The sequence below is a fragment of the Hippocampus bargibanti genome, linkage group LG02, assembly GCF_051943395.1.
Source record: "Hippocampus bargibanti isolate YZ-2025 linkage group LG02, ASM5194339v1, whole genome shotgun sequence".
NCBI lineage: Eukaryota > Metazoa > Chordata > Actinopteri > Syngnathiformes > Syngnathidae > Hippocampus > Hippocampus bargibanti.
The window spans coordinates 17,821,028-17,844,552 of NC_142735.1; the positions used below are offsets into that span (position 1 = coordinate 17,821,028).

The following is a 23,525-nucleotide window of genomic DNA, read 5'->3' on the forward strand; positions in this document are numbered from 1 at the left end:
TCTTTCAGAGAGGTCTCTCATTGTCATTCGCCTCGCAACGTTGCTCCTGTGGCCAAGATCCGATGCCCTTCCTGTACTTTCATTTTCCAGGTCACCAAGTGGTCTCCGCTGACAATAAATAGCCCGCAAAGACAAGTTTTAGCGTGGCCGCTGCGCTCTGTCCATCCTACTCAGCTAAACCTTTACTCTGAGCTGCATGTCACAGCGTTTTATTCAGCCTTAGGGCAGCAGTGTGGACTCCAAAAGACAGCTGTTAAATGTGCCTTTTTTCAACCAATTTTTCACATCTCGACGTACTCCAAAGTGGTCTCTGACTTCCTTTGCCCTGCTTGTTTTTTTTCCCTCTCTCGGTGTCGCCTACTCAACCCTAGAGGAGATTTCTCCAGTCGCCACCGCCGCCACTGTCACCATTACTCCGCATCCAGGCCTCCCGCGCCCCTCCTCCCCCCCGCGCAGCGCAGCCACGGAGGCATTGCCTGGATTCCAGGGAGGCTCCGATCCTGCAGCCACTTTAGTCACGTCTTCACCACTGGGTAACTATCAAATACGGACCGCTCTGAGCTTTTCTAGCTTTTTTTGTGCTCATCCGGGGTCACCAGTGTGTGTGTGTGTGTGTGTGTGTGTGTGTGTGTGTGTGTGTGTGTGTGTGTGTGTGTGTGTGTGTGTGTGTGTGTGTGTGTGTGTGTGTGTGTGTGTGTGTGTGTGTGTGTGCGTGTGTGCGCGTGTGCGTGTGTGTGTGTGTGTGTGTGTGTGTGTGTGTGTGTGTGTGCGCGCGCGCGTGTGCGTGTGCGTGTGCGTGTGCGTCTGTGTGTGTGTGTGTAGGCGTGTGTTCTATTTGTCATGTAAAGGAGGCATTTTCTCCAGCCAACCATGCATGATGCACACTCAGACAAACAAACAGAGATGCCAGAAGGCTCGCAGGGGAGTCTCGTGGGATTTTTTATCAAAGCGGTTGTGTTTTCTAAGCACATTGTCTCGAGCTATACTCTGGCTCCAGGTGCCATCTACTCAACTGTGTCAAAGTCTGCGTTTCGGTCTCAGTGAGGCGTGGAAAGGGAAGGGTCGAGTAAGAAATCTTTTCCCCAAGCAACAAGAGGGTGTAACATTGTGACTTCATGTTGATACGGCTGACATCACATCAGATGTTCTTGTAATATGGAGACATCGACAAACGGATCTCATGCAATAGCAGTTGTCTGCCATTTTACCCAATATTGTCAAGAAGTTACAGTATGTCTTTAAAGAGCAAAACGACGAACTAAACCAATTCATTTCACAACAGTTCAGGGTGGACATCATGGTTTGGAGCAATGTGAAGACGTATTGAGCCACAAAAGGTCTCGCAGCTCCTGTCAGCAGCCACCTAATTCATTCCCCCCATAGAAGATGTAGTACATAACCTCATCCTCTACTGTAGCGCCTTACAATGTGGAAATATTGTAAGGCGCTTATATTTGGAAAACAATGAACTCCAAAACAATGAAGGTGCGCCTTATCATCTACTGCGCCTTATATGGAAAAAGTTTGAAAATACACCATTCATTGGGGATATGCCTTATTCTCCGGTGCGCCTTATAGCCTGAAAAATATGGTAGAATAATGAACTCTTTGTGCTCATTTTTTCAGTTTTTACAACTGCAAACACAACACAACTGCAATGTTAGGGCAATTCGCTATACGCACACATTTTATACATCTTTTCTATTTCCTTACACATCATTTTATTTTCTCGGACCTCCTGTCATGATGTCACATTTTGTCTGTCTTTATAAAAGCTCTCCCAACCAGCCCCTCCCTTATCTCTTTCCTCTTCGCTTTTCTCCTCTGACTGCCCCTCGGGGTAGGCCGTTACGTTTTGTGCCGTCCCAAAGTTTCAAGAATCTTTTTGTTTTTACTTTTGATTCCTGCTTCATTAATTAGCATTAATGACCCTAACAGCAACTTATTAAAACAATATGATTTCTTGTTTTTCAAAAAAAAACTTATTTATTGCAGTGACAACATGAACTGTAGGCCAATATTCAGTTGAGCACAATTAATGAGCACATTGTCAGCTCAGTGTGCCCCACGAAGTTAGCACAAGCCAGCACTCGTCAGGTCATCGCCGGGCAGTTTTTGTTCTGGGATGTCGGAATTGATAATTCTGATGGGCTGCTGGTGAATCAGTGCACGAGAAAGGAAAATGACTGGTTTACGATGTTGTACTGAATATTTTCAAGAACACCTAATTCCACTTCGCAACACGTTCCATTTCCCGTCCTTTGTTTGTCATCACATTGTTCATGTTCCCATCAATCACTGGTACTGTTTCAATTCGAAATTGGCATAAGTATCATGACAAAAACGGAAAAAAAGCTAAAACAAATGCAACACCTCTTTGTGGAGATGTAAAATTCACTGGGAGTAACATCCGCCAACCAGCCTGTGTGCGTCATGTTTTTCCCGAGCTTGGCTTCACATCACTGAAAGGAAACGGGCATGAGCAAGGAGCTTAGGCAAGGTCGCAAAAGGTGAGACCGGGAACTGTGTTGATCCTGTGTGAGCTGCCGTGGATCGAGGGAGGAAGTACTAGCAACGCCCGGGGCTACCGCTGAACGCACCGTGGGCAAAGAAATTAGCGGCGCTCACTCAGTCATCCAACTGGCATGGCATAAAGGGGGAACGTTACCTCGCCTCAGCTGCGGCACACAAAAAAAGCCCTCTAAAACGTTGTCTGGCTCCCAGACATTGGAGGAGGTTTTACTCTTTGTTTTAGCTGCTCCAGAGGTTTGCGTCCCTTCTTTCTGCTGTCTTTCGATCCTCTGCTGCTGCATTGTAATTCCTTCTGTTGAGTGGCTGCTTTAGTCAGCTGTCAACATGTCACAAATGGAATAGCCTGCTCTCTTCACGTTTCACAGAAAAGTGAATGTTTGATAATGAATCATTTTGGGTTGTTATTGGATCACTCATCACACCAATGAATTGAGTAATTTGATTTGAAAAAATGATCATACATTATTCAATACCACCGCCAAATAATGCATCTTGGAGATAACAGGACTGTACGAAAGAAATTGGCTTTTATTCTTCAGAAACGTGCAACTCAGAAACTACGTTTCAAAACAAAGCCATTCATTGCAACTTAGCTTGCCCCCTATTTTCATTTTTCATCGTCTTTCAAGACACACAAACAACCGAGAAACTTTATGTTGCGCACGCAAAGAGTATTTCAAGCTTGGTCACAGAACAAATGAAAAGCCCAAGTCAAGGTGCGGCTTTTTACTTGCCATCAGCTCAGACTGCCTCACTACACTGAACATCCTCGAGGATGTCATGGTGTCACCCGCCCACCACATTAACCCGAGGGATACATTTATTTCCCTCAGCAACTTCTCCACTCTCCTCTCACTGTCTTATGGTCTTGTCTCCTCATTAATTCAAAACCTCCTCATCCGCTTCCCGCCTCGCGTTATCCCTGCGAGGCGAAGCCTTATGCTTTCGCAGCAATCTGGCCTGGTTTTGCGGTGGTCCTGCATTATCTTCTGCATCCACTTATTTTCCCTTTTGGCTTAGCATGTGTCTCTCTTTATACCTGCCTGACGACTGCCACCAGGAGTGGCATCAGAAATGTTTGGCGAATGGGGACAGAATGACACAATGCCATATCCAGGAGTCATTGTTTATCATACCATCCACAGTAAAGTTTTCATGATATAAAATGTACACATTTATCAACCTTGCCCGACCGTCACAAATGCAGGAACACAAAGCAAAGATTAACTCATTCACTGCCAGACATGTGCAAAAATGTGTCCATTCCAGGGCCAGGGTTTTTGTCATTGCCCCTTGAAGACAGAATATTGAGTTTTAGGATTGGATAAACATTTAATACAGCATTAAATACCTTAGAGTCTAAGGCTTAGACTCTCTTCTTTCATCATAAATAAGAGTTAATTCCTATTATATGGGTCTATGTTATGTGAGCTTGAAATAAGGGCAGATGTCCAAAATACAACGCAATACATACACATTGGTTAATATTGCACTTTAACAACAGCTGAAGCTGTAAAAAAGCGCTAACTTGGAAAAAAAGGGAAATGCTGCCCCTTGTGGAAAGGAAACAACATTGCCAGAGGCCATGGCCAGCGCTTAATTGACCCCCAAACAAGAACAAACAAAACCCAAACAAATTTGGGAATGGCGCTCTACGTCATATTTTTAATTCCCGAATAAATTAGGAAATGGCAGTGAACGAGTTAATAATAGACTATGGCATGTTCATACTTAGGGCGGCCCGGTAGTCAAGTGGTTAGCACATCGGCTTCGCAGTGCAGAGGTTGCCGGTTCCCGAATAAATTTGTGAATGGCAGTGGATGAGTTAATTTAAAATTAAAAACGTTGAACATAATGATTGTGATTATTCATATTTTGTCATGCATATTTCATGTGCGTCATCCTCAAAGGACGTCATGCAGTAGGTCGCAGAATGAAACGTAGTTCTTTAATACGTCTGTGTAAGCTCTCAGTCGTACAGGAATGGTCCATCGATGAAAAGGTTTCTTCAGCCGTCATCTGAAGAAACCTTTTCATCGGTAGTTCTTTAATACTTTTTTATTCGTCTTGTTTGTGCATACACTATCTTATATTGAAGTGTAATTAGCCAGCTGCTGATGCCTGGTGTTATATGTGCTTGTGCCTGCGCGAGCGTGCGCATGTATGTGTGCGTAGGAGGAAAAAGGCTGCTGCTTTATTTGCTGCATCTCAATGTTCTCATTTGAGGAAACAAGAATTCGTACTGGGCTGAGTTTGCGAAGCGCAGGTCATTGGTATGACGGGTAGAGAGAGAGGAGGGCGGTTGCGTGTGGAAGGTGCTGCTGCATGTACAGTGTATGTATGTAAATGCAGTGTGTTTGTGTGTCTGAATTGCTCGTGTCATGTCAGCAGGCAAGCGCTCATATAAGATTAACAGGACCTGACGTTTCCTCCATCGGAGACAGATGCTCACTACGCTTGCCCTCGGAACATTTCCTCCATCCTCATGTCCAAATTACATTTTTTCTCAGACTAAAGATATTACCCCCTCTGTGCCCTCCCCTTCCCATACACGCGCATAGTCTGCAGAAATACCTGTTCTTCAATTAATTCGGCTTCTGGTATTTTTATTACAATTCTGTGTGCTGAGAAGAGCAGAGCTTAAGATCAGAGGCACAATTTGTGCTGTAATGAAGCCAATTGGCTTGAGTGCACACTTTTGCCTCGGACAAATGAGCCACTGGAAATTCGGCAGCTAGGCCGATGCGGTTCAACTACTGAGTACAATAAAACCTCAAAAGTGGAACTCAATGCTGGCTTTTTGATCGAATTGTAAAACAATTCTGTTTACTGTGGCGCTTTGAGATAGAAGTGATCATACATGCGTTTTGGTCAAAACCAACCTTTATTTGAACGATGTTTTGCTTTGTCTTGCAAGCAAAAAGATGAGATTTGACAATACTCCATAAAATTGATTTCAAGCTGTTAAATACTACTCCCTGTTGAAGTTTTCTGTCAAACCAAAGAAAACAAAATACATTGTTTTATTTTTAAAACAACCACATAACTTTACGTTGAAATCCACTAGCTTAATGCGAACACAAAATATGATACACAATAGACAGACCAATAAATCGTCACTTGGAATTGAAGCGGATTTACGTGAGACAGGAGATATAAGACAATCTTTTCATCGATGAATGCTACAGCTTCATGTTTGCTTTCCAAATTTAGCTTGTAGGAGACGTGCACATTCCACCATGACATTACTGATCCACTGGTGAAAAGGACGCTTTGATCCTCTCCTCTTTCATCCAGAACTGTTTCATGCAACAAAGAAGGTGCAGAAAGCGCTTAAGATTGAATGACTGTCTGTGTCATGTTGTCATATTATTTATTTAGTTTTTTTGTTCTTTTGACTTCAAGATGGTAGCAGCTCCTGTATTATGTTTTTCTACTTCATCTGTTCTTTTCCTCTTCCTTTCATAACTTTGCTGCTGTGAAATATACATTTCTCCAGTGCGAGACTAATAAAGGCTAACCTAATGTAATCTAATCTAAAATAGCATCTTTGTGATCGTTTCATAATGCTTTAAACAATGGGTATTTGAACACAAACGGTGTATCACCACACATAGACAAATGGGTATATGTTCTGTAATGTTTAATGTTTGTCAAAATATCGGGTTTATTGTTTTCCTCTTTGCGCCTCTTGGCTGTGTCGTGATTGTGAAGGGGAAATGTTTCTCAACTGAGAAACCTGGTGAAACAAAGATATCTTATAATTACATAATTGTTTGCATTTGTGAGTGTGGGCACGAAATGGATGAAAGGGTTCACTGTCGTTGTTGTTCCAGCTGATTTGAGAGAATGTAATTTCGTTGAATGCTCTGTATACATTGCTTCATGAAAAGTTAGCGTAGCACTTATTTCAGATATTACAGTTATAGTCCTGTACATGCTCATTTGCATTAGCACATCTTTGCATTGTCATTTATAGTATGATGTCAATTTTAGAGTTAAGTTAAACTACGAGCTAAAAACAATTTGAAGCAAGCATACTAGGGCCCTTATTTGGAGAATTGTGTGAGTGTGACTTCTTTACGTTTCCGCAGTTATGTCATTCGATAGACAAAAGTGAGAGCAGATGTAAAAGAGCACTTTAAAAGACAACCGACGTCTGCGGATAAGTTGTGTCCATAATTTGTAAAATTGCTTCAAATGACTTTCTACTGACCGCATTTTACAAAGATTCGACCGCATATAGCTATATTTTACGTTTTAAGACTTGCGCTGAATATTCCGGAAGTCTTGTTTTTGAGTTGATGACGAGTCCTCACCCTACATCACTGAAGGAACGCCCCTGACCGAAAAAAGGACACATTGTAGCAGTCCTTCCATCACGTCCGTGCATTTTGCTGTACTTGTTTCGTCTGAAAACTTTATGTTGCACCAAAAAGAGGCAGAAGAGGGCGACAAAGCTCTGTGTAAGGAATTAATCAGCCTGTGGAAACGGGCTGATTAATTCCATACACGGAGCTTTGTCACCATTTTCTGCCTCTTTTTTGGTGATACATTTCCCCCCCTATTGCCTCAAAATGGCACGGATAAATTCTTTAATCGATTGCAAACATGTATGCTTTCCTCTTAAGAACTATTTGTATCATATTCATAACTGGATGAGTAACAGGAAAGCATATTATCCGAATCTTAAGCCATTGTTTTGATTCTCCAGTAAGGCAAGACGTCTTGGGGTGACACCACGAAGAAGGGGGCGGGACCTTCTGAAACTGGCCACTTCCGGGTTCATTTTTTTCAGATTTTGGACACTTTAAGTCATTTTTATTGGTGTTATGCATTTGAGTAAAAATATACTGCGTGTTTTGGGTATTTTAGATGCTATAAAACGTTTTTCTGATGTCAGTTAGGAAACAAAAAAGTGATGACGGTTGTCCTGTTTAATATGTAAAAGGGTGTTTGATGACTTGGGTCCGTGACCATTTTAAAGGTAAGACTCTATTCTGATTTGAAGCTTATTTAACTTTGAAGCTAATGATAGCAAGCTTTGTCACGGGGCTCTCTATGTAGGCTGCTTAAAATAGCCCTTTCCATGTAGACTTTGCCAAAGTCGGGCAGATTAGAATTGAAAAATGTTTTCCAAGATGCATTATGCATGGAGCACACGGACGGCATTTTGCATATAGCCTGGTTTACAAACATGTGATGTGACGCACTGGAGTGAAAGCGAGTGATTTATGTTAAAGTGCAGAACACTTCGATAGATGTGGACATCGCTGATGCATAAATAAAGCGCACGTCTCCGGTATGTTACCGAGGGCCACGGTGAGGAAATGTGACAATCATTTATGCATAAGTACTGTCATTGTACAGGAATGTGAAATTGGAGGGCTGCAACAAGTCATAGGAGCAGCAGAAAAAATATGTGGAGTAGGGTCCTCCCTCACGAGAACGTTACTAAAAAGCAAAACATGTCTCTGTGAAACTGCCTTGACTGTAAATGCATTTGCAGGCTTTTTAGATAAGATGTTAAAGCAGCTTTGGAAAAGGACATCCTGTCCGGGTCAAATTTGACCTGCTTAGCTATATGACGAAAAAAAGAGACCTCTTAATCGCTGAAAAGGTTTCTTCAGCCGTCATCTGTACTTTTTGAAGGTGTCGGATGTTTCGCTTCTTATCCAAGATGCTTCTTCAGCGAACTAAAGTCTTACTGGTAGTATCGGCCCTATATATATCCCTAATGTTCAGATATGGCGGCGCCGGACTGCTATGATAGGTCCCTCAGGTTTGGGGGAGCAGAGGACCACTCCCTGCAGCCCCACCGATTGTTCCTACATTCCTAACGACTGGCCTGATTGCCCCACTCCCTCCGGTATCACCTCATCAGCATTACTAATGTTGCCTAACCTATGTTGCCTAAGCAGGCTATTGTACGAACGATCCAAATTGAACCACACCCCACCATATCGGTTTAATGAAGGATTTAGCTTTTTTATGAACATTGCTTCTTTTACTCCCCTTTCAAACCATCGATGTTCTTTTGCTAAGATTTTAACCTCATTGTCTTCAAATGACAATGAGGTTAAAATCTTGAGTCATCAAATGACGGCTGAAGAAACCTTTTCATCGATGGACCACTCCTGTACGACTGAGAGCTTACACATACAAGGCCTCTTAATGTATTTCCAATTACATTGTTTGGCTTTTCCAAACCAGAGGTGCCAGCCATTTTAGCTAATTTTGACCAAGTTTTGAAGCCAGCCAAAAAAAAAATATTGTGGAGCTATATGAGCATGGAAACTACAAAAGAAAGTGTTAATCATTTTCTTTCATCAGGAAAAATAGTACATTTCTATCTTTTACTACCTTTTGCATTTGTGATACCTCATACATCTAAATAACACAAAAAGGTCATTTTCATTGCAAATATTTGTGTGCTTGCATGCGTGTGTGCTCGTGTTCGTCAAGGTTGACCATGGGACTTTGTCACCTATTTTTGATTTGAAAAAGCTGCATTGTACAATTGGCTTTCTGCTTATCCGACTTCTCTGCACCTCACTGCTTCCTCGCATCAGCTTGCGAAAGACCACCTGAAACCCACTCATACACTGTGTGGACCAAGATCAGATTAATCCTACTCCTGCCATCTCATTGTGGTTAATCATACCGATCGCCTTGAAACTGACAGAGGAGCTGGGTGAAGCCATTTTATTAAATTATTATTTTATTTTTTGCCGGAACAGAGGCTACAGTGTTCAAGTGATATATTGAAACAGTTCCAAAAACAGTTTTTCTACCACATTTGCAGACATCCCGCAGAAACATGCACCTGTCCTCGTTTGCAAGTTCAACTGGGAATCTCCAAACAATTAAAAAGTACCGGTGACACAATATAAAATCACTAATAGTGATTTTACCCAGAATAAAATGAATTGTTTGATCTGGAACTATTAATCCATACAATTGAATGACATTGAGTCTTTAAGAGTGAAACACTTTGTGATGTGTCAGTTATGCAGTTGGGAACCACTGCTTTCTAGCCTTGACACTTGCATCGATAGTGGCCATATTTTTTGAGGCAAGCAAGGCCATTATCGTGAACACAAATAGAGGCGGCTTTGTGCAGATGTGAGTGCAAGCGCTGCCACCCTGTCGCGTCTTTAGCCTTTGCGACATGGCTATTGATCTCTTTCCCGTCTTTACAGCACATGTGCAAATAGAAAAGCTGCTCGCATTTGTTTGAACTGCGTGCGCGCCTCCAGCGACTGTGTACATGGTGTCAGCGTGACTTCAGTCAGCCAGCACTTAACAGTCTGTAGATGTCTTTAGTGGGCTCAACACGTTCTAGCGGCAAAGCCAGGCAGCGAAGAGCTGACGAGCGATGCTTGCTTTGTATTTGTTGGTCATCACAGAGCTACTGGAGTGCCCTTCATTCGCGAGAAGTTAATCTCTGCCTGAATACATTGGTGGATGGAGGGCCTCCCAGCAATTTGCCAGAGAAGGTCTATTGTGTGCAGTAAAAAGGGCATGTTGCTAAATCCAGCCAGAGCAACATGTTTTTGTATGAAACAAAACAACAACCACATCGGGCAACCTAGCCCAATGGGTTAGTACTTAGCTTATTTTAGTTTGTTACCATCATGTCTCTCGTGTTTAATTGAGAAAGATAAAGTCGCGGACAATGTAGAAACATCTTTTGGAACCATTCAATACATTCCGTCGTGCACTGAATCGATCGCAACTTGATAGTTCAGGTTTATTTTAGAAGACAGGATTCCTTAATTTATGCCTTTGGCATACAAGTGTGTTTTTTATCTTATGTTCATGAACTTATGCCACTGTGTCTTGTAAATGCGGATTTACATATGTAAATAGTAAAGACTTGTCAAGTTGTGCCATTCAAGTCTACGTCAAAGTCAAATTGAGTCTGTTTAGACGTTTTAGCCACGTAAGTCCTAAAACTTTTTAAATGCAATATGTTGGTGATGGGATACACGGTGATCAGTAAGCTAATATAGGGTGAAGTCTTGACAGTGGGAGTTCTATGCAGGCAAACATGCCGTGCCACTGCTCTGCTCAGTTACTCAAAAATGTTGTTCCTTGAAACTTTGCCCTTTACAGTCATTAAAAGTTTGAAAATTCAACGACTGAGTTAGTCACAATAGCCCAGGGATTCCTGTACTCACACAGTTTGAGAGAGACTGCATTTAATCATAACTCAATCACCGCCACCACATCGGGAAATTGGAGCTAAAAAAATATTGTCTTGCAACTTAGAATCCTCTGTAGCCCGATATTAGGTCCGAAATCTAGTTTTCACTTGGAAAACCTTCAGTCTGGTCCATCCACTGAGATGAACAGCATGCGTTGCTTCAATCATCTTGAGGTAATGACTTGGCTCACAGTGCCGAGAATTAGTTTTGCTGTGGACCGACTGCTCGGTGGCCCACTTGAGGCCCACTCATGTCTCATTGAAAGTGTGATCTGTATAGGAGGACATTGCTCTAATGTAAAGCCACACAGGGGGACAACGTCTTCCGCCCGTGAGTGAGCGGAATGGCAGCACACATCTTGGCGCTCTGTCCTCCTGTGTGCTTCCGTGTTGTGGTTGTGCGGAGGCAGTGGGAGTTATGTGTCTCAATGAAATTGAACAAACCAGTTAATAAAATCCCCTTGCAATCTGTTACAAGTGTTGAAGTTGACAGGTTTGTGTGACATGAGTGCTTATTTGGGCGCCTGCAGGCTTTTTTTTGGGGGGGGAGGTGGGGGGGGGTCACAAAAGCTTTTCTGTGTACGTACTCCCCAGCCGGGGTTGGCACTGAAGCAAATATTTCCACAGAAAAAAGGAACCTGGCAATTGTCTTCACAATTGTCACACTCGCATCTCAGGAGACTTTAGAATGTTCCCTTAATCTGTACATGTACATGTACAAAAAACATGTACTGTACATGTTTTTTTGGAATGTGGAAGTAAAATGGAATACCAAGAGAAAATCCACGCAAGCATGGGAAGAGCATGCAAACTCAACACAAGAAGGGCAGAGCTGAAATCAAATTCTGCACTGTGAGGCCGACGTGCTAAACACTCGACGGCCAGGATGCCTTTTAATGATCATTCTAATAACACATTTTATTCATCAATGCCTTTCAAAACTCATAAGGTCACTTTACAGTCACAGGATCAGTTTTTCTGTGGGTGAGCAGCGGAAGCCACATGCGCCAGCATTCACTCAACCTGGACTAACTCAAATAGATGGAAAGTTAGCTAGCTAGCTATTAGCTAACTAGTGAGACAGCTAATAGATAGCTAGCTAGGTACCCAGCTGGATAGCGAGCTAGGTGCCAGCTAGATAGTTAGCTCGAGAGCCAGCTAGAAATCGAGATCGCTCAAGTGAACAACATGGTGTGAACAGACCGCGAAGGACCCATTGTCCATATTGTACACATCCATGAATGTTAAATAAAGCAATAAAACTCCCTTACTCACACCATTCGTCCAATTTCTCCACAAAAATGAATATGAATCCATAAATATAACTGCGTTTATAATGAAAGCATGACATGATCTTGCGTTTCATCAAAACTGAGCAAGAATCTCACAATATATGCCATTTCAATCACAATGGCAATATTTGCGGCGGGGGTATCACAATAACATTACTGTATTTACCGGTGTATAAGGCACACCGGAGTATAAGGCACACCTCCGAGCAATTGTGTATTTTCAAACATTTTCTATGTAAAAGGCGCACCGGATGATAAGGCACCTTTATTTTTCCAAATACAAGGCTCGCCATATCATAAGGTGCGGCTGTAGAGGCTGCGGTTATGCACTACTTCTACGGGGAAGGCGGGGGAGGGGAGGGAGTAGGTGGCTGCTGACAGTAGATCTGTTGTGGCTCAATATTACTTCACATACAGTATAAGGCGCACCAGCGTTTTAGGCACACCTTTAATTAATGAAAAAAGTTTTCCAAATAGTATAATATTAATATATGAAGGTTTCCGAATATAAGGCACACCACATTATAAGGTGCTACAGTAGAGACTGGGGTTACTTCTTCAGGGGGAAATGTAGTCGGTGGCTGCTGACAGTCGTTTGCGATACTTGTGGCTCAATATTCCTTCACATGCGGTATTAGGCGCACCAGTGTATAAGGTTCAGGGTCATCTCTTGAAAAAAATGAAGACTTTTGGGTGCGCCTTGTACACCAGAAAATACAGTGTTCTAGAAAATTGTTCAGTATAGTTTTCAAGACATTTTGTATCTGGCGGCGTGCCGTGAGATTTTTTTTTCCACCTAATCATGGTGTCTCAGTGACAGAAGGAAACAGAGCACCGGATGAGTTATTTTTTGGACTGTCTTATGGATAGACGCTGATGGTTGACAGTCTCCTGCAACTGAGTTAGATTCTTGGTTGCGAAGCTACGTTAGCGTGGGCAGGCGTCGTTGGCACAGGCGGCGAATGCTGTCACATCACCTGACGCATTCCTCAGGGCGCTGGGGCACAGGCTGCGGTCGGTGAGGTATTGACGCTCGGTAGAAAAGCGTGACTCAAAATGGAATACACGCACATGCAGCTGCATGCTCACACACGCACACGGTCACCGCAGGGGACAGTCAGATGTATTTAGCTTACAGTTGTAGCAGCTTGTCAACTCCCAGAGTGTTTCCGTTGGAGTAAAACTGTTTTGTTTTGCTTAAACACCTGAAATTTTTATGCCAAAACACAACCCTTGCCGCATAAATGACTTGTTTTATTTATTCAACCGCGACCTTAAAAGCCAAGTGTTGAAACTCGGCGGACTTTTCTTGCTTGTGAAGGTGCATTTAAGAATAGAGTGAGATTTTGATGATTCTTCAGCAGCAAATAAACCATTTGGGAAACAAAGTGATAAATTGTTGTTAGTGTTTGTCCTCGTGACAAGTGACCCTTTCAGGGACAGCAATGACGACAGTGGTCAACTTATTGTTATCAGACTGTGGGGTCCTTGATAGGGTTAAAAAAAAAGCATTGATTAACTCATTCACTGCCAGGCAGTGTGCAAAAATGTCAGGTCCATGGCGCGATTGTCACTGCTAGACGATGGGCAAAAACCCTGGCCACTCCAGTGCCGGAGTTTTTGTCATTTTCACTCTAATTGTAGGACCCACATAATATTGAGTTTTAAGACGACATAAACATTCACTGCAGCATAAGAAACCTTACACTCTCTTCTTTTATGAAAAAAAAGTTAATTCCTAAGTTATATGGGTCTAGAGATATGAGATAAAGTAAACTTTCCAAACACAAGACAAATTACAAGACATGATGAACCAAATCTTCATCAAAATACTGTAAATCTTCGTTTATACTTCATTGGATCGATGAATGTTCCAATCACCCACATTTTTCCACATTGTGTCAAGAAAAACATCTCTTTCCACTATTTCTGTTGAACCTAATGCCAGAAAAAAAAGTAAGAAAGTTTTTTTAATCAAAAAATATAATGCAAATTTCAGAAGGGGAAACAAAAACAAACTCATTTTGAGTCATGTCATTTGCTTTTACTTACAAGCCAAGATGAAAAGTAAATATGAAAAAAAAAGCTTTTGCAGTCCTTGTCCACTGCTGTTGTCAAACTGAGGGGACGAGCAACTATGTGCTTGTTTGTTTGCACAATAGCTGCTGCGCGCAAGGTAACATTTCCATTTTAATATGAGAGGCGTGTTAAATTTCAGCCATGACACAGTGCAAACAAGGTTTTGTAGCTGAGTGTTGTCATGCTGCTAGCACGGCTCATGAGCATTTTGACCTGTGATTAAAAATATAAACAAATAAATAAAAAGGAATGGATATTAATAGGAAAAGAAAATCTCATGCACCATTTGGTGAGCATGTCTCAATGTGGTGTCAAGGTGGATCAGACACCTCGGTACAGATTGCGGGCAATCTTACTGTCATGACAGCGTCAAATGGGTGGGTGGGCAAGTTCAGAAATAACCACTGTCTAATTTGTGGAATGGTAGTAGGCGACGGTGGTTTGGATCAAATGCTGCTCAGATAACAGAACGCAAGAATGAACTCTTTTTTTTTTTTTCTGATGAAAGAAAAGAGTCGAAGGTTTCTTACACTGCATTGAATGTTTATATAGTCCTGAAACTCAATATGCTGTGGGTCCTGCAATTTGAGTGAAAATGACAAAACTCCTGGCACTGGAGTACTGGACACATATTTGCACATCATCTGGCAGTGAATGAGTTTAAAAACTGGCATTTTTTAATTTGATGTTTGCAACAGATTCTTTAACCCTTTCATGCATCATGATAACATGATTAGCCAGCCCACTGTTGTCACCGCTCTCACCGAAAGATTTAATCTCTTAGTTGTGAGTATTTTCACTTGTCCTGTATTCTCAGGGCATTTAATGGCTCCCAACTCTGGGGCGGAGCTGCGGTTTTTACGACTTGGTTGAGCCTCGAGTGCACATTCGAGTCCTTTGTAAAGATGCGGAAAAGCATCTGTTGTCATCTCACTCCTGGAGGCAGCACTTCATCACCATGTTGCTGAATTCCAACACTCAAAAAAACATCGCCACCAAATAGTGTGTGGAAACAACTGTGACAGAGTTCCACGTACGTGAATGGATTTTTTTCCCCCTCATCTCTGAGGAAGCCACGGCCTTCTTGATTGTTTCTGAGCTCTTCCGTGCCACTCACGTTCTCTCCCTGTCAAGCGTTTCACATCCCTCCAATCCGCCCCCACGCCCTCCTCGTCATTGACAACGGCCTTGTCTTCACGCCGCTGTCACGTACCCGGTGACAACTCCACTAATGGGAATACAATGATGTGAGGCAGGAAAACAGCGTGCTAGCTTTTCCTATCAACTCCGAATTTCTTTTGCCAGGATTGAAACGGAAGCAACAACAAGGGAGAGGGAAGGTAAATAGAATATGTGCCGATAACTGGGAAAAGAGAGTGTCTGTTGAATGCCACTTCTTCACTCAGATGTTCACAAATGACACCGCCTCCTGGCTTGTTTTTGGTTTTTTTAGTTGCACCCTTCGTTTCTAATTTGAGCAGGAATTCTGTTGAATTTTGCCGCTTCTCTTTTCTCGTCCTAATTATTTCATGAAACGAAGACAAAAGCCACGTTCCCGGAATAAGAAAGAGGAGCTTAGTTTGAGAAGGACCATTTGTGGTCTTCCCATTTGATTGACAGCTTTGACAACGATTTGCAGTGTGTATACGAAGTGTGTGCGCCGCTCCAACAATGGACGGAATGATGCACGGGTTGCTGCATGATTCAATGACGATTCAATTTTAAAGCGGAGCGATTAGATTCAGTGGGATTATGACTGGATTTGATATGATATGGCCCAGTTGGAGAGGATATAATGATCACAATGAGTTTCTTGTTATCATTTTAACTCATTCACTGCCAGACGATGTGAAAAAATATATACACTCCAGTGCCAGGGTTTTTGTCATTTTCACTCAAATGGCAGGACCCACAGAATATTGAGTTTTAGGGCTACATCAACATTCAAAGCAGCGTAGGAAACCTTTGACTCTCTTCTTTCTTCAGAAAAAAAAGTTAATTCCTAAGTTATATGGGTCTGGAGTTATCTGTGCTTGAAATGGAGGCGGCTGTAGAAAAGGCAAATGCTGCCCCCTTGTGGTAGGGACAAACATTGCCAGAGGTCTGACCAGCCCTTTATCGGTGCCTCCTGCAAAAAAAAAAAATCCAAACTAATTCGGGAATGGCGTTCTACGTCATGCTTTTCAATTCCTGAAAAAAAATAAGGAATGGCAGTGAATGAGTTAAATACATGTGAACAAACTCGCCATCCTTGCCTCCCATCCATTTTCTGAAACATTTTATCGTTTAAACTTGTATCTCAAGGCACCACTCTAAATGTTGTATGTCTTTTGTGCATACTGTAAAAATAAAACACACTAAACCAATTAGTAATAGATTAAAGCACCGATAATGTGATTTATCACAAAGACAGTAAAAGCAACTGTCTTTTTTCACTTGCAGAGGCAGCATTTCAAGACTAAGTTGCCAAATTACTTAGATTAATGCATGTAGAGACATCACTGAATACAGGCACATTTTGGAGTCGTACGGCAAGCATCAGATTGACTTCCTTGTCTGTTTTCACGCTTGAGGCAGGCTCTCTAGAGATTTGCATACAAGCGATTAAAAAGTCAATTTCCCATATGCCCCCCTTAAAGCCAACACAGTATGTGTTTTAATGCATTGTAGAGTGACTTTTGCTGTCTTTTAATTCGTCACATCTCATACCTGACTCCCACAGGCAATTAAACATGTTGCCACAAACAAGCTTCTTCAATTCCTGCTCACTGACAGTTGGCATGCCCATAAAAGTTGGATGTTCTACTGAGGACGAGGCTCACCTCTAAAGCGGTGCCACCGCTGCCTCTGTTTCTCTGCAGAGGCGAGGGGATGCACTGTGACAGGAGAGACAGACTGGTTGCTATTTTGGTGCTTTCCTGGTACCATATTCTGCTCTTTTGCTTCTGTTTAGCTCTTACACTTAATCAAGCTTCTTTTGCTTTTGAAATGAAGGGATGCTAAGAATTCATTCAAGCCTACCCCGCAAAATAAATAAATACCATCATCATGAAAGACCTCAATTGTGTGGGTGCCTTTTTTGGAACATATGTCAAATGCAACTTCAAAGACTAGACTTTTATCCATATGACAGCGTTTTACTAAAATAAAAAAAAAATACATAAAATATTTACATAAATTACATACATAATTTACATAAAATATTTACATAAAATGTTTACGTAAAAATACATAGTTCCTTTACAGATACAGAAAACTAGCTAATAACCATGGAATAATGCAAAGCAGTTCTTGTGATGATTCAAACAAAGATTTTCATTGCATTTTTTTGCAGTAAACATTAGTTTTAACCGAGCATGTGCCATGCTTGCACCTGTTGCAGTTCTTCGCAACATATGGAACATGCACTACGTTGTCAAACCAAATACTGTGTCATTGAAGGGAAAAGAACCTCAATGCCTTAGCTGTGGTTCAGCTGACCAATCGATTGAGCCTCACTGTGCCACAACACCAGATTTTTCTTGTTGCCAAATGTTGGAGTAAGGGATAGATGTAAACCCATTATCAAAATACCATCGTATTCTTTCCTGGTTGGATGTTTTGAGCCAAATGGCGCACAGCATTTGAGCTTACTTTCAGATCGGGAACCTTGGAGTGACTGACTGGATCTATCTTTCCTGTATATGGAATGCAGTCATACATGTAGCCATCATAACCTGCCAGCACAAACAACTTGAACCCCCATTTCTTTGGTTTATTTGGTAGACACTGCTTGAGCGTAAATCTACCTTCATAGAGTACAGTTTGTTCATCAATTGACAAAAACTGTGATTTGGGCAATTCTTGAAACTTCTGTCTCAGGTGATTTGTCATTGGCCTTACTTTGTGCAAGGGATCATAATTTGGCCTTCCTTGTTTTATGTTGTCTGCTATATGCAAGTTCCTTTTTATAATTTCGAAGCGATCCCTTGACATACATTCTGCAGCATAATCAATTAGTGGCGATAGCTTTCAAGCCCAATGCATCCGAGTGTTTGGTCATTTTGAGATTGAGAAATAAAATATCAATCCCAGCCACTCAAGCTGTTCTTTGGCTAGACACAGGGGCTTATTGATGTCATTTTGCATTGCATAGAATTTCAACTGTTCAACAATAATATCCATTATTTTTTCATCGAAAATCTGTTGAAAGTATTTGAATGGTGATAGAAGTTCATCAATGCAAAAGTCATGACTGTGTCAGATGCCAAAATGTCTTAATCAACATGGTCATCTATTTCATTCTCATCAGGATCTGGAAAGATATACAGTACATGGGTATTTTAGAAAAACATGGACCTATGTTTCAATAATCATATTGAGAATGCAAAGCTATAAGGTACAGCTATTAGTGGAAAATGCACCATTCAATTACAATTATCCGCATCGGGTACCAAGTCAGGATCTACAATATCATCATGAAAATAGCGTTAGAATGTTCCGAATTCGGCACCTTATTTTTAATATTTCTTGGTAAATAAACAAGTTAGCATTAGTTTATGCATTTCAGTATCAAGGTAAACCTCTTCTGAGTAGCTCATAAAATAGTTACATCGTATACTTACGTGATATTTCATCCATGACGAAAAATAGAAGGTGCTTTGAAGATGGAGGAGAGCATGTTGTGTTGGCATGAAGGAGATGATGTCACTGACACTCTTAAAGGTAAAGCTCCACATAACCTGTTTTAAAGGGACATGTAACTTGTGCCGCATCAGTTCCAATCGGCACTTGAACTGCTACCTTTCATTTTCTCGATCTATAAGCATGTATCTTTAGTGTACCGAATTTGGCACAATCGTCCATTGAAGGGTTAATAGCTTCATTGCTTCAGTTATATGAACATTGTGCTGCTCCTGAAGGTGTGTGCCAGGGCCAGTTATTGTTGCATTCTTCTCAGAGGGTAAAGAATATATGACTGTATTGATTCACCATTTCAGGATTTCTGATGGCACAACTGTAGTACAACAGAATTTACAGTTTGGATTCAAAGCTCAACTCTTCCATAATGATTGAAATAATGAAAAAAATGATACAAATATGAAAATAATACAGCTTTATTTGTGAAAAAAATCCCAACTATATTTAAAAATGCAAGTCTTTCTGCCACTATATTTGTGCTTTGGTGTCATAACGTAACATCTGCTAATGAGCTGTGTTTACGTAAAGGGAAGTCCTTCTATGAATGTCAAATCATTGTCGATTTGAAAAGTAGGGCTTTGTTGTCATCTTGTGGTATTTTAGTTAAATATAAACCTTGTTAGCGAGGCATCAATTGCTTTCGGATTTTCGCTCTTGCTAACCCTCGTTTCGTGAGGGTTTGTCGGACGCTAGCTTGCAGGCAATTTTGTACTTGATGCAGTAGAAAAACAAAACTAAATCCCAGTGTTGTGAAAATATCGCAAACCTTTCTTGCATTTATCTGTATTTGCACCAAGAGGTATCATCCCACGTTTATGAAAATCACACGGTTTATCAAACAAAACAAACACGAAAACCAATACCTTCTCACCTTACCGCTGGCCTCACAACTGTAATTAAATGCATGTGGCAAAATCTTCATTGTGGATCACGACATAGTAATGGTATTGTTTACCCAGTGAAGCGCCTGGGGGAGGCTTTCTCGGATGCTTTATGAATGTGAGTTAGACTAATGATTAAAGACTCGCTTCTCACTGCGCCTCGACTCTCATTTAAACAGCTTTGACTTCTCCATTCCCCCCTCCCCCATTACTGGCATTACGTTACGTGTATATTTTGAGCATGGTTCCTCAAACTTTTGGGTCCAAACTTTTGTGCCCAAATATCTAAATCAAGATAACCTGCATGTACACCACGATGGTATATGCCGCAATGCAGATGATCAGGAAATAAAAGAATCATTCTGAGTTAAAATTGTACAAGAATGGTGCCATGTGACACAATTGACCCAGATGGTGAGTTATTCAAGATTCAACATCTTTTGGGTGAGTTTTTTGAAGATGTATTTATTTATTTTTTGCTTTGACTTTCAAGTGCAAACGGAGGCTGTTATCTCAACTTGATTCACGAGTAGCAGCAGTTTGGCAGGTAGTAGAGAAATTGTTTAGAAATTGTTAATTTGTTTAATGTCACTTGCAGGTGAAGTTTACTCTAAAAATACACACACTAAAGAGAAACCTACATGATCTATTTAAAATGGCCACATGATGTTGCCTGAGTAAGATTTGTTTAGCTTAATGGCAACAAATAACCATTATAGACAAGCTAGCGAATAGCATCTACTGTATATGTACCGTCTGTTTGTGTTATACTGTACCGAGTTGGCCAAGCAGACCCAGCAGCACGTCTATGAATTTGGAGAGAAATGTGGCAAACCTTCTTGAATTATTTACTTTCTATTTAATTATGTAATTACAATGTGTTTTTTACAAAGAGCACTACGAGGAGTGTTGATCATCTGAATCTTCTGACACTGCACCCTTTTGTCTGGCAAAACTGCCTTTTGAAAAAAAATAACTTAGGAAAAGAATATACTTTTGCTGGGAAAAAAAAATAACTAAATAAAAAAAAATCTTAGTCAATTTGGGAATGCAGATTGATGGTAAACTAAAATTGAAGCTTTTACCTGGCCCAAAGCTAAGATAGGGAGAAGGTAAATGGTTTATTATGCCAAGTTGAGAGGCATTTTTTAAAATGAAATGACAACACATATTTTTTTGTCGTCCCCCGAGCTATGGGCTCATGATTTTAAGTGTCAAATTATCTTGAAAAATATGCAAAACAGGAGAACTGCATGGGTTGTTTTGAATGAAATATCCATACGGGCGCAGAGTTGCTCTAATGGCTCCTAATCAAATATCAACCTTCCCTTCCTGCTCCCTTCGCAACACCTCGTAGATGTTTTTTTGACGGTGAAAATCACAGATCACGATTGTGCTGCAAACACCTTAATCCAACTTCAGAGCGCCATTCCCCACAGCATCTGTTTGCACTGTTGTATATTACATAATAAAGTGGGATGGATAATTAAGAGAAAGAGCTACTTGGGTCCAAGCCCGCAAAAGCTCTAGCTGAGTTTGGCGGGGAATTGAACAGTAATTATTTCATGAGATCTTGTCAGCGTGGATCCCAGTGTGCCACTCCTTGCGTATGTGTGTGTGTGCGCGTGTGTGTGTACTACACTCTTATGAGTCTCGTATCCACAGTGCTAATTTTATTTTCTCGCAAACCCGAATGGAAATCCTCATTCTGCAACACACATAGACAATATACTAGAGCATACAGAACGTACAACAAATTAATGAATAACTAGTTTTCAATTTTGAAGTAAAGAATAATGACTGTTATTGTGGTTTATGTGGAACAATTTGAAATTCTGGTTTAGACTTTAGCAAGCAACCTGGAATTTCAAGAGTTTGATTTGCGTTCACAGTCCGAATGAAATAATGTGGCGGGTAGCGTACATTCATTTGGATATTTCAAAATTTTGACTCGTTTTGGTATTTGTATTTTTGTATTAGTTTAGTTTTAGTTTACTTTTGTATTTTTTTTTTTGTATTAGTTTTTTAAAATATGTGAGGAATTTGTTGTGGGTGATTGAAAAAACGGTCGTAATAAACGAAAACGTGTGCTATCGAGGACACCCAGGCTCTTGACCTGAAGGGCAGGGGACACGGTAGGACTGTCAATGATGATAGAGAAACTGTTTGCTTTGTGAAGGGTGGATTTAGTACCGACAAGGAGTAGTTCAGTTTTTTCGCTGTTTAGTTTGAGAAAGTTATGAGAAAACCAAGATTTAATTTCTGAGTGGCAAAGTGTAAGGGATGCAGGTGGAAGAGACGCGCCGGGTTTACTGGAGAGGTAGAGTTGGGTGTCATCCGCAACGCAGTGAAAGTGAATGCCAAAATTGCGGAAGATATCACCAAGGGGAAGAAGGTATGTATTAAAGAGAAGGTGCCCCAGAACAGACCCTTGGGGCACACCAGGAGAGCACCGTGAAGTGAATGAGTTAATTTGGATAAACTGTGAGCGGCCAGTTAGATAAGAGTGAAACCAGCGAAGTGGGGTGTGTGTGACGCCTAGATTGGAAAGTCGGTTGCGGAGGATGGGGTGATAAATGGTGTCAAGGCTGCAGATAGATCAAGAAGGATGAGAATAGAGAGGGAACCGGTATCTGCTGCTATGAGAATAACATTAGTGATTTTTATGTGGGCTGATTCAGTGCTGTGGCGGGGATGGAAACCAGACTGGAATTGTTCGTAGAGGTTATTGTGAGTGAGGTTGAGAGGTAACAGTTTTTTCGAGAATTTTAGCAATAAATGGAAGACAAGAAATTGGACGTAGGTTATTGAAATTGTTGGGATCTGAGCCAAGTTTTTTTCAGAATTGGCTCAGAATGTTTTTTTTTTTTCAGAAAACACTCATTTTGAAAGTCATTATATTTTGACCAGTCAGACTTTAGTTCACTGACGAAGCCTCTTGGATAGGAGGCGAAACGTCCGAAACATTCAAAATTGTACAGATGACGGCCGAAGAAACCTTCTCATCGATGGACCACTCCTGTACGACTGAGAGTTTACACAGACGTGCAACACTGTATTAAAGCCTTTCTTGCTAACATTTAACACATCACACAACCATTTCTCTGCTCAGAGCATGCACAAAATAGTTTGCATTGTTGGTGGTTTATCATTTACAACAGCTCCCACTGATTTATCATCTGTCACCATTATCCGCTGTAAAACATGTTCTGACAGCGTCCTTAAATGTCAGCTCAGTTCACTGCTTGTTGCCCTTCAGTGATAGGAGCAAATTTGTTTGGAAATATGATTGCAAGGAGTTGAATGAGTTACATTTATGACAAGGGAAACATTTTAAATTTCCCCTAATCCGTAAATAATACAAAGTGCCTGACCACCCGGCGGCCGTTGAGTTGAACAGCACAACAATACCACATTAAAGGACAACCGAGGTCTCCGGACAAGTTGTGTCCATAATTTGTAAAATTGCTTCAAATGACTTCTACTGAGCGTATTTTAAAAAGATTCCACCGCATATAATTATATTTTACGTTTTAAGACTCGCGCTAAATATTCAGGAAGTCTTGTTTTTGAGTTGGTGACGAGTCCGTACATGACGTCACTAAAGGAACGCCCCCTGACTGAAAAAAAGACACATTGTAGCAGTCCTTCCATCACGTCAATGTATTTTGCTGTATTGTTTGGTCTGAAAACCTTGTGTTGCACCCAAAAGCCGCCATAAGAGGGTGTCCAAGCTCCATATAAGGAATTTATCAGCCTGTGGAAACGGAGGTGGCCACAGGAGGTCGCCATTTTGTGCCTCTTTTCTGGTGATCGTTTCTCCCCAATGTTGCCTCAAAATGGCATGGAATA

At 41.2% G+C, this 23,525-nt stretch overlaps 1 protein-coding gene across 1 annotated transcript in view; it reads left to right on the forward strand.

Annotated features, from left to right (window-relative positions):
* Nucleotides 1–354: 354 nt before the first annotated feature.
* drp2 (dystrophin related protein 2) overlaps nt 355–23,525 on the forward strand; it is a 120,428-nt gene continuing 97,257 nt past the window's right edge. Inside the window, exon 1 of the mRNA XM_088989748.1 lies at nt 355–533. The gene's annotated coding sequence lies outside the window, so the exon portion shown is untranslated. The remainder of the gene's footprint in view (nt 534–23,525) is intronic.